The 11,654-nt window shown below is 53.5% G+C and overlaps 1 long non-coding RNA gene across 1 annotated transcript; it reads left to right on the top strand.

Moving 5' to 3' along the window:
* On the top strand, positions 1-9,039 carry LOC109370652. Its single transcript, XR_002120957.2, has 3 exons — positions 1-45; positions 151-1,170; positions 4,396-9,039. It is a non-coding gene; the product is annotated as an uncharacterized LOC109370652 (long non-coding RNA).
* The last annotated feature ends 2,615 nt before the right edge of the window (positions 9,040-11,654 follow it).

Below are 11,654 nucleotides of genomic sequence, written 5' to 3'. Positions count from 1 at the left end.
GCTACGGGACGGGGAGCAGCCGGGCAGGAGGGAACGCAGCAGCAGGTCGGTGTCTTTGCTTTTCTGTCGAGAAGCGCTTTAGCAGCTTCACACGGGAGGCATAAAAGAAACCCAAACAACTCCGCTCTCGTTCTTTACATTCCCTTGAAGCAAACCCAAAGCAGGGAGAAGGAAAAGCATCGCAGCACTGAAACGCAGCTGGCCCAGTGCAGGAGGTTCCCAGCCCTGGGGAAAAGATGCTGCGTGGTGCCGGCCGCGGGCTGCTGTGCTCTGCTCACAGCTCAGCTGCTCACTAAGGGACTCAGCCGACCAGTTTTCACACCTTATCCTCAGCTTTCACCAGTTGCCCTCACCCTGTAGATACCTGGTGACGTGAAAAAAGTCCCAAAGAGCAAATCCCCACTTTCAATAAACCTAGTTCCTACAGGAGAAGGTGCTCTGGTTCCTGCTCCTCTTCCCAGCCCTTAGGTACGCACAAGGCAGCGCTCTGGGCGTAAGCACCCATCCCCATTGCAGGCACCTGTCCCCATCCCAGCACAGCGTTGCAGCACACGCGGCAGGAGCCATGTGTCAGGTCTCCATGATACCAACCACGGCTTGGGCAAAGGAGGCAAAGCCCGGATGGAGGGACGTCGGGTGAGAAAGGGAGCTGGGTCTGCTCCCTCCTAGCTGCAGAGCCCTGCTTTCAGCAGTGCCATTTATGGGATTTGGGATAAAGCCCACCATCTGCCCCAAGAAAACCTTGGTAACTTGTGTATAGATGTTATGACTGACCATCTGAGATGTGAGAAAATGCTGTGTCCACTGCAGCCCCTTCTGGGAACACAGCATGAAAATGGAAGCTACACGGAAGACGTACGGCATGTGGAACATGCATGGGAGCTGCATGGAAAATGAAACATGGGAGTTGACGGAAGATGGGAATGTCAGTCCCCACCATGCAGCCCTGCCTACGTGGCACCGCCGCCCTGCTGTCCCCCTGAGTTAACGAGATCCAGGATTAATTAACTCAGCACCAGCTGGGCTTAGCATCACTCTGAACCAGACCTGGCAGTGCCTGGTTTGCTGCTCTGGCTCCATGGTGCAAAGCTCCTCCTGTGAATGCAGAGCACCAGGGGGCACCTCCCAGCCCGGCTTTAATGCTTCATTTACCCACACAGAGACCTTAAGGTAAGTGTGCTATGAGCACGCCCCAGGGCACAGCGGAAAACAGAGAACTGAGAGAAAAGCCCAGTTCTGTCCTCCACCACGACACGCATGTGAATTTTCCTACTCTGCCACCTGCATGGGGGTTACACAGCTTTTAAAATAATTTGCAAGATCCCCAGCATTTCGCAGCAAATCCAATCAGCTCATTACCATTAACCTCATCTGGTTTCATCTCATCCAGCTCCGAGAGGAGGCAGGTACCCAGCAGAACAGTGCTGGATCGGTCTTGGGTGAGCTCCTGTCATGGGTGCTGCCATCAGGGATGGCATGAGTTAGTGCCATGAAAGACATTCCTGTATGGAGCTGCTGGAGCCTGTGTCCAGGTCAAGTCCCATCCTGTGCCAGCACAGCACGGACAGCAGAACCATGTGGGGATGGAGAGACCCAGCTCTGGAGCTGCATGGCAGGGAGGGCTCTGAGGAATCTCTTAGCCTAAAGGGCAGGCACAGGAGACAGGGCAGGGAAAATAGCAGCCAACTCCCACTGAAATGAAGGGAGTGAGGGACAAACATGTTGGCAAATGGGGCTGTGCGTCTGTGCAGGCGGTTTGACAGGGCCAGTCCAGCACTGATCTACAAGTCGCTGTGTTTACATGGTTTGACATTTCTTATTTCTCTCTGAGCTCATGCTCCAAGGGGAGATGCAGCAGAGCTGGGCCCACCCTGCAATGTGAACCGTTTCTGTCTCAGAGTTCACTGGTCTCTTTTTCTCTCCCACTGCCCTTTTTACCAGGTCTAAAAATACTCCAAAACCTTTTAAACCCTCTTCCCTTGCAGCCTCCTCCTTGCTCCATGACTAATGATGTCTGCAGCTCCCTCCTGACACCTCCACATTCCCCTGGGAGGACAGAGCTGGAGCAGCTTTTGGGCACCCCAGGGCCTCACAGTGCACCCACAACAGGATTATCCCTGTTTGCACTTTGATGTCCCATTGCTTGAGATGTCCTCTTTTCCCCACTCCTGCTTGGAAAGTGTTGGAGCCAATTTCACGGCTGCTCCCCTGTGTGAGGGCAGCGTATGCCATCCCTGTGCTGGGAGTTATCTCCTCAGTGATCTCTCCTCGGGGGATGCAGTGTTTTCCAGCTGCCTCAGCCTGGAGGAGCCTCCCAGCCCAACACTCATACAGAGTTGGTGGCTCTTGGGCATGCCGGGGCCTGGAAGGGTTTGCAGATGCTCACCCTAACCCTTTGCAGTGCCCCATGCATAATGCAGAGCTGTAAGGGCACTGACAAGCACTGAGCACATAGGAAACCATTTGCTTTCTGCTTTGCAGGCTTTAGGCATTCTTAGCACCAGTCCTGTTCTGCAGCCCGTGCTGCAGGGATGAGCTGAGCCATGCTGGGTTTGGTTCTGGTCTGCAGAGCTGGGGGACACTTTGTGCTGGGCAGGGGTCATTGGCTGCTCTGCACTATTCTGGAGCCATTTAGAGGAAAGTGTATGCCTGAAGTGGGTACAACCAAGGTGAAACAGCTGCTTCACAGTACCGAGTTGTGCATGAGCCATGGTGTGGCACTTTAGGGCAGATTTCTAAGCTGTTCAGGTGCTCCAACACATCAGAAAACCTTGCCAGATTATTAATGCCCAAATACCTGCAAATCTTGATTTTTGATAATACCCTATTTAGTGCAGGACTTAAAAGCTCAACTCAATTAAAAAAAAAAACAAAAAGCTTCCTAATGCTGCAATTCCCTGTGCATGTGAAAGTGAGAGCACAAAGCTGAGGGGCCAAGAGTGGCCAGTCCGGGCTGCAGGGAGGGGGGCACCATGCTCTGTTGTGCTGTCAATATATGGATTGTCTTCAAAAATTAAATAATACAGTCACGGTTCCTGCCCCTGTTATTGATAACGTGTTATTTTTAGCTGCCATGAGCAGCGGTTCCATCGATGTCTGCTCATGTTCCAGTGCCTGCAGCTGGAGCTGGTGCGGGGTAAGCAGGAGCTCAGCAGCTGCACAGCAACCAGCTGAAAAATGCACAGGAGAGAGATGGGAAGGATGGGCAGTGCCTGCCTGCCCTGTGGGATCCCATCTCTGCAGGGCTGCTCTGTGGGGCTGGGGCAGGAGCAAACCATGCATCCCGCTGGGCAATGGGCATGGAGCCTTGCTGGGACAGATGAGGCGGGCACTAGCTTATGTGCTAGAGCTGAAAGGACAGCATTCAGTGGCATCAATACCACGTGGGTGTAACTGAATTGCAGCAGGAGGATGTGAAACCTCACGTATAACCTCAGCTAATATTAAATGGCCACTTGCTTAGCACTTGCAGATGTCTCTGCGTCCCCTGCATCTCCACACGTACGTGTGGGTTCTCTGGAAAGCCCTTGTGACTCCAGCAGAGGCTGTTATCCTTTACACGCATGCAGCCCGCTCTGCACAATGCACCACTTGAGTTTTGCACTTCCTTTCTTTGAGTTGATGCAACGAGATAAGCACAACGCCCAGCAAAGGAAGCAGGGTCAGCAGAGTTCATCAGAGAGCTGCCCAAACACTAGTGCTGCGCTCAGTGCGTTCACACTGCTCCCCTTGTCAGAGAGCTGGCATGCGGAAGGGTGGCCTGGTGCTCCGCCACCCATCCCCAAGGTGCTCCTCTGACTCGTCTGCTCCTCTTTCCCAAGTGCTCCTCCATCACCTGGGTGATCATCCATCCTCTGGGAGCAGCTTCATTCCCTGGCTGCTCCTCTTTCCCAAGTGCTCTTCCACCACTGAGTGCTCCTTCATCACCTGAGTGCTTCACACTGGGTGCTCCTTCACCACTCGTGCTCACCCATCCCTTCGTGCCCCCAGAGTGTACTCAGCTAAATGCTCCCAGGCAGAAATCAATGGCTCCTACTTTCTCCTCACTTCTCCACTTTGCAGCCTTCCATAACAGGATCATTGCCATAAATTATTCAGCAAACAAGTCGATTAAATGCAGCTCCTGTTGAGTCTCTTTCAAAATTCTTAAGTTTTGCCTTGGAAGCATCAGCTTTATTTACGGAGAGCCAGGGCAGCAGGGCTGGAGCACGAGGAGCACCAGAGGCTGCAGAGGAAGCACAGCCAAAGTACCTCCATCCCTCATGTCCTTGGATGCTTGGAGAGGCAGATGATGCCCCATGACTGGTAGTGTTCAAGAGGCATTTGGACAATGCCCTCAATAACACGCTTTAACTTTCTGTTAGCCCTAATGTTGGACTCTATGATCTTTTGTAGGTCCCTTCCACCTCTGGCCATCAGCCAGAGGCCACGAAACCCGTGGGGCACAAGGCAAAGCAACTGGTTCCAGAATGATGGGTACAAATGGGTGCTCCCAGTAACAGTGATCTTGACACACTGCTACTTTTACAATGTAGATTTGCTGGTACCATCACCTCTGCCTTCCCTCTGTGAAAGTTAGAATTAGAGACCAGAGCGGGATCAGCTGATGGACAGACAACCTGGCTTCAGGTTAGAAAATCCCCTCACACTGCTGACAGTGACGAGGCCAGAGCTGCCCCGGCTGCACTGAGGTCCCAGCGTGGTGACCCAGCGAGCAGCACTGACCTGCGCTCAGCACAGTCACAGAGTGGTTGGGTAGGAAGGGACCTCACAGCACCCTCAGCCCCATCCACTACCACGGGCTGGGTGCCCCCCAGCTCAGGCTGCCCACAGCCCTCCATGGCCTGGGGCACCTCCGGGGATGGGGAACCCGCAGCTCTGGGCAGCCATGCCAGTACCTCACAACCTTCATAGTGAAGAATTTCCCCCTCGCGTCTAATTTTCTGATGGACTCACAATGGGAGAATAGAAGAGCAGCCACATTCTGGTAGCTAAGTGCATGTTCCGTGTGCTGTTACAGAAGCAGCAGTGGCCACACTGTCCCTGCTCGATCTCTCTCGTGCTCAGGATACGTGTGTTTGTTTGCTGCAAGGGGGGAAAGCAAAAGCATGTGGTGCCAAAGGGACGTCCGCTGGGACGCGGGTGGAGCAGGGCGTCCTCGGAGCCAACGCTGCGGTGGAAAAAACCCAGTGTTGGGAGGAAACAGCTCCTTCTGCCTGCCTGAGGCTTATGAGCGGGGCAATCGCAGGCACGAAAGGCTGCAAAGTTCCTTCCTGAGATCCAAATATTAGCTTTTACTCATTTTCCATTTCTGAAAACAAATGCCGCTGGCCTGGAGCGCGCTAGCGAGCGTTTCACTTCCCAGCCCTAGAACAAAGGGCTGCACTGTGGTGCTCTTCCAGCCCTGGGACCGCTGCTGGAGAGGAATCGAGAAGGCAAAACCCTGCCCTGGGCGTGGAACACATGCCTGTGCCATCCAGCAGGATGTGGAAAATTGCACTTGAACTGCACTCAGAGGAGCTGGAGCCATCAGGAGCCTCTCTGGAGGCAGAGAAGTCCCTGTGCGACCACCATCATGCTACGGTACCGTGTGGAAGAACCCCACTGCGTTTCCCTGGGCTTTACACCAGGGATGCTGCAGTGAAGCCCTGAAATCTTCCAACTGCTTGAGATCATCATACTAATACGCCCAATTTAATTATTTTTAAGCCATTCTGGACACTCCCAGGCTGCGGCATAGAGCCATTCCAGCACAGGTCCTCACTGCCTCCATCCACAGGGATGCTCTGTGTCCACAGGAGAGCCATGGGGGCAAGGGACACACAAACACACTGTGAGGGCTCGGCACCGTGGGAGAGCAGCACCCAGCACTGTTGTTGCGAAAATCCTCCACATTCCTTCAGGCAATGGGGACTTGGAGCACATTTTTGGATGCCGGCTCCTGACTGAGTGCAGCCTCACCCATCCCAGAGGTGTGTGGAGCTGAGCACTGTCCTCACACCTCATGGCTGCAAAGGCTGGAATTGCCCAGGGTTAGAGCAGTGAGCCCTGGTCAGGCTGTGCCTGGATGCTGTAAGCACAGCACATACCTTGCAGGCTAAAAGCAAACGGGCATTTGGAGGCACTAAGACACCCTGAACTCACTTATCAGAAGAAAGGAGCTTGGCAGACTCCGATCCTCCATTATCTCTGATAGCAATCAGCAGCTCTTAACATCTCCACACTCAGCAAAATCTCCTTTTCCTTCTCCTGAGGGGAAGAGAAGGTGGAGGTATAGAGAATAATTGATCCTGCGGCAGCAGAAAGGGGGGAGAAGGGTTAAAATCATAAACGATGCAATGCACGCAGCGCGGCTGATTGCCATTTCCACGTGGTGACTGATGAGCAGGAAGACTTGGCTCAGCTATGACTTGGGTGCATTCTTTTGGCAAAGTATAAGAGATGCAAAGTGGGATGTCCCCGTGGGCACCCCTAGCAGGACCCCGGGCAGAGCAGAGCCCCAGAAAAGATGAAAGAAGCCACGATGCAACAGGCACAGGGCGCCTTCCCCAGCTGGGCATCGGCAGCAAACTTGGACATCTCTGTTAAAAAAATAAAACGGGAATGCGTGAGACGATGCCTATTTCTAGCTGCGGCTCCTCCCCTGTGCATTTGGCCTCCCAGCGACTCAGTAATTCAAGGCACTGCTTTTGGAGCTATAAACAGAGCCCAAGTGGGACTGCCATTGCTGAGCAGACAAACAAGGGCAGAGCACAGAGTGAGCCTGTGGGGGCGGGGGGCTCTGCAGCTGCAGCAAAGGGACCAGAAGCGTGTGTACCTTTGCACCCTCCAGACAAGTGTTTACCTCCACAAAAGCAGCCAGTCCTTGCTAGCTCTGTAAGAACATTTCATTCCCATTTGTGAAGTAAACAAAGTGCTTTTTGCTGGGAAAGCATGGGATCTCCATCAGGTTACAGACTGGGAACGACGCCACCAACAGAGGTTTTCCCAGGCAGCACAGAAGTCAAGGACTTCCTCTCCCCCCCTCCAGCCATGCCTTCTGACCTTCCCACATCACCAGAGGAAGGGCGACTTCTGATGGGAGCACTTCTGGAGACTGTGGGATGTGACATGGGACATGATACGGGATGTGACATGATGTCAGACACTGCAGGTGCTGGTAACATCAGCATGGGTGATGGCAGCCACGTGGAGCTGGACTGCGAGGTCCTTGGGGGTCCCTTCCACACCAGGATACTCCAGGACTCGGGGCTGTCAGGAGAAATGGGGACAATCCTTGGGTGTGTGCAGCAGCGTGCTTTGTACTTACAGAACCCTGTATGCTTGTCCACTTTATGTGAACACAATGACTGGAAAACACTATTTTCCAGCCAGCATCTGCTAATTAAAATAAAAAGCAATGCCATACACTCTCTAGAGAGCTCTAGGCTGCTTGCATGGAATAAAAGAGACAAATGTTAACAATAACAGCAAGTCTCCAGCCCTGCCCTGATGAGAGAAGCCTGTGCTCCCAATGGGTTCCTTTGTTTGCAGCAACTTGCCTCCTCGTTCTGCATGGTAAATATTTAATGTGCCATCTCGGGCAGCCCAGCTGCTGGGAGAAAAGTGCTTTTGGGGTCTGTGTCTGTGGGCCATGAGGCAAAGCAAAAAGTAGGGGGTGAGAACCATGGGGCCCAAAGGACACCCCACAGCCCATGGCAACGCTGGGTGCCCTCGGATGGATGTGCACACAAATGTGGTCCGTGCAGGGAGCGATGCCATCAAACTGAGATGGAGTGTAAAACCAGGTAGCAGTCGGGCTATGACAAAAGTAGGAGGCAAAATTATGAAAGTCCTGCAGAACAATGGTTGCAGCTCTGGTAATGAGAGAATGCAATGGTGCCTGCCTGTCCCAGCACCAAACCAGCACAAGGGGCTGAAGGGCAGGCAAGGATGGACCAGCATGCACGTGCTGAGCCCCATGGGCAGGTGCAGACACAGCTGGAGGTGACGCACCAGTGGGCACACTCACCTGGAGGTGTCCCTGGCTGGGATCCCCAGGAGCCCAGAAATGCCTCCACCAAAGGAGGAACTGAAATTCTGCCGTTACAAAAGGAAGCTGCATGTGCTGGCACATAAAATATTAAATGTCTGCACACAGCTTTGAGCCGGGAACTTTGCCTTCTGTATGCAGGCAGGGGTAATTTACCTGCCACCCTGATTAGCCCAGAACAGCAAGCAACACACAGCCATGGCCAGCAGCCGCCAGGGACGCGCACATCCAGGCTGCAACCCTGCTGATTGCCTGCCCCCACCAGACACTCTGTCCCCAGGAAGTTTTCCTAGTTAGTGACTGGGCAAAATGAATCAGGGGAACAGGGTCCGGCCCCCCTCTGCTCCTCGAGCTGCTGCATCACCCAGGCTGAGGTCATGGCAGCAGGACTGGGGTGTCCCGACTGCTCCAGCCAGATCCCTTCAGGATTAGGTGGGTTTAAATTGATTCTATGCACCTATGCATAGCAGACATTGAGCTGTAAAACTGGAGGTGACCAGGGAGCACGGGGTCTCGCTGTGTCTCAACAGCTCCACCAGCACCTCCTTGTGCTGCCATCCATGGCCCCATCTGCTCCCTGCGCCCACTCTCTGAGTCCAGCATCACAGAAAAACTTCAGTTATTTCTGCATGGATTTAAGAAATAAAAAAACCCACCACCCTAGATTTCATTAAGGGAAAGGCAGACCTCATGCAGCTAATTTGGGAGAAGAAAAACTATTTTCTTTCACACAGGCGAAGCCGTGGGGATGGAAATAAGTTCCTAAGTAAGACTCGCTGAAAGGAGCCGGGATGACTCATTTCTTCACTGCTGAAGCTGTATTCACTCCCAGGCACCTCTAATTCCTATTACAACAAAAGACACCGGGAGTATTGGGGATCACTCAGGACAAGGCACAAGAGCTCGATTTCCTGTAGATGAAAGAGCAGAGAATTAATCCCCTGTATCACCGGCTCCCCCAGGATGGGCTCAGCTGGCTTCATCCCTCACCCTCCACAGGCAGGAGCTATTTTTTCCTGTTCTTGCCAGTGTCAATATGTTTCTTTAAATATCTGTACAGAGAGGCTATATATATAGCAACACTGGTGCTTTGAAAGGAGCCTCATTTCCTGTGTAAGAACTGAAGTTCTTGGCAAAACTGTCAGCGGCTGCAGCATCTGAACCACAAAAATTGTTTTGTAAAAGCGAAGATGTCAGAAGCAAAATGGCATTTCCTCCACAAGGCCAAGTCACAACGGACCAGCTCCTGGGTGGAGAATGTCATGGTGCTCACTGCAATGCATGCAATGGGATTTGGAGTGCTTTGGGAACAGGGCTGCTCCCCACTCGCGCCCACCTGCAGAATTGGCTGCAGGATGTAATGGAGTAGGCTCGGTGCAGCAGAAGATTGGATTTGGGACAGCAAAGGGCAGTAGCAGAGCTTGTACAGCAGGAGCTGACACAGCACAGAGCTCCCAAGGGTTTGTTTTGGGAGCTCAATCACCACTTGTGGCCGCACTGATGTCTTTCCATGAGGATTTCTCAGCCAGAAGTTGCTATTAGTGCTGGTCCTGCACCAGCATGGGGCTGTAAGGATCCAGCACACTACAGCTGCATGCAAGGAAGGCATGGCGGCTGCACTGGGTGATCAGCAATCTGTGTTTCTCCTCACCAGGAACAACTTGCAGAGAAGGTAAGTGCAAGCTTTTCAGATTTCCTGGAAGAATTTTAAGCAAGAAACATCTTCTCCTAACACTTGCTACAATCAGGAGAAAGCCCAGAAGATGAATGCCCAAGGACATTGATGGGCACAGCACGTGGCACAAAGCACACAACAGTCCCCTCTCCAATGCCAGGCACCACCTCCAGCAGCACCACTGTCCCCAAGGCCACCACAATGAGGTCCCACGTGGGCACAACATGTACTCCTAATTCTGCTCAAGCCCTGGAGCAGCAATGAGAACCACAACCATGACAACAGCCCCGTCCTGAGCCAGGCTGCAACCCAGAGGGAGAGCCTCAAGGCAGGCATTCCCACAGCAAGCCACTCCTCGCTGCTGCACTGGACACCAACACCCATTGAGGAAGCCTCCACCATTACCCCTCTCCACGCACATTCAACCCTCTCCAGCATTTGGTTTCCCAAAGGAGGGAACAGGCCATGCAGAAGCCCAGAGGCAGCTAGGCAGACGTGCTCAGGGTGAGGCAGGACAGTCTCCCATACAGTGAGGTTTCGAGATGATGCTCATCCCTATTCACAGTGCTGAATATGTTCCTGAAGCTGGCAAAGCCACGGGCTGTGGGAGTGCCAGGGCAGCTGGTGGCACAGCACAAGCACTAGGTGGCTTTGTGTCCTGCTGTGACGCCTGTGCTCAGCTCCATCTGTGCAGGTCCTCCGCATCCCACAGAAATCCTTCCTCCTCCTGACGTCATCTCAAGATCTTGGCTCACCCAAGTGTCGAACATCTCATCTCTGCCAAGGCAGTGCATCACATCCATGCACTGTGATAGCAAGATGTGCTCCTCAGCCCCCATTTTGGCATGGGAACACCCAGAGAAGAAGGAGCAGGGAGGAGAGGGGAAGCCAGGCAGGGAAGATCCCGAGGCACACACCCAAGGGAGGGGTCCGGGCTTCAGCCCTTCCCTGCACACCTCTGGCACAGGTGAGCCTTGGCACAGAGAGATGGTATGACACCCCATAACCACCACCAGCTCTTGGCGGGGTGCTCTCACCTCCCCTTTGACCACATGAGGTGGTGGTGCCCAACCCCAGCAGGTGTTACCCAGGTCACCACGAGCCCTTCTGACATGCTTTGTGGGGGCTCTTTCAGCCCCAAATATTTTCCCAGCTGCCACGGGATGGTTGAGTTTGGAAGCAAGAAAGGGATAGAGCTGTGCATGCAGAAATACAGGGAAAACATTCACTTGGAAAGCTGTTGAGCGTATGGAACTTTGGTTAAGAAAAGTCACTTTCCAATAAAGAAACAACAAAAAGAGCAACAGCATGAGGTTTCTACAATAAAACCTCAGAAAGAAGAAGTTTGACAAACATGGAAGATCTGAAGGGCGTCTCCAAGTTCCCTAAACTACAGAGAGAGAATTATGCAAAGGGAGCAGGGCAGGAAATTGCACAGAGCTGAACGCCCACAGGAACTGAGAGCCACTCAGGGCCCAAGCCAGCATTGAGAACAGCTGCAGGGTCCTGTGCCAGGAGGGACTCCCTGTGCCATGCTCATCCCTGTGCCATCCTCAGCTCACCTGAAATCCTCATATTTCTCCTCCTGTGAGGCTGCTGGAGCTGCTCCTGGTGCACTGTCACTATAGAGCCAGTGGACCCATCCCACTCCCCCGGTCCCAGCAGCTCCCTGTGCTTTGTGCCTCACCAGATGACCTGCACAGCTGTTCCCACGCCCCTCATCCCCAAATCTTTCCCCCTAAAGCTCCTGCACAGCCCTGCTCCCCCAGGCAGCTCCCGCAGCAGAATCAGGGCTGGGCCTCAGGAACTACAGGGCCAGGCCCCACTGCTGCAGCACAGCGCAGGGCCACGACAGCGGTGTGCCAGCTGTCCCTGAGCCACAGGGGTGACACCCGTGGGCACCCAGACCGTGAAACCAACAGGCCCCAAGGCGAGCGCCCTATGGGC

Source organism: Meleagris gallopavo, chromosome 21, assembly GCF_000146605.3.
Source record: "Meleagris gallopavo isolate NT-WF06-2002-E0010 breed Aviagen turkey brand Nicholas breeding stock chromosome 21, Turkey_5.1, whole genome shotgun sequence".
Lineage (NCBI taxonomy): Eukaryota > Metazoa > Chordata > Aves > Galliformes > Phasianidae > Meleagris > Meleagris gallopavo.
Note: the sequence above shows the minus strand (reverse complement) of the source record. Positions and strands in the feature narration are given on the sequence as shown.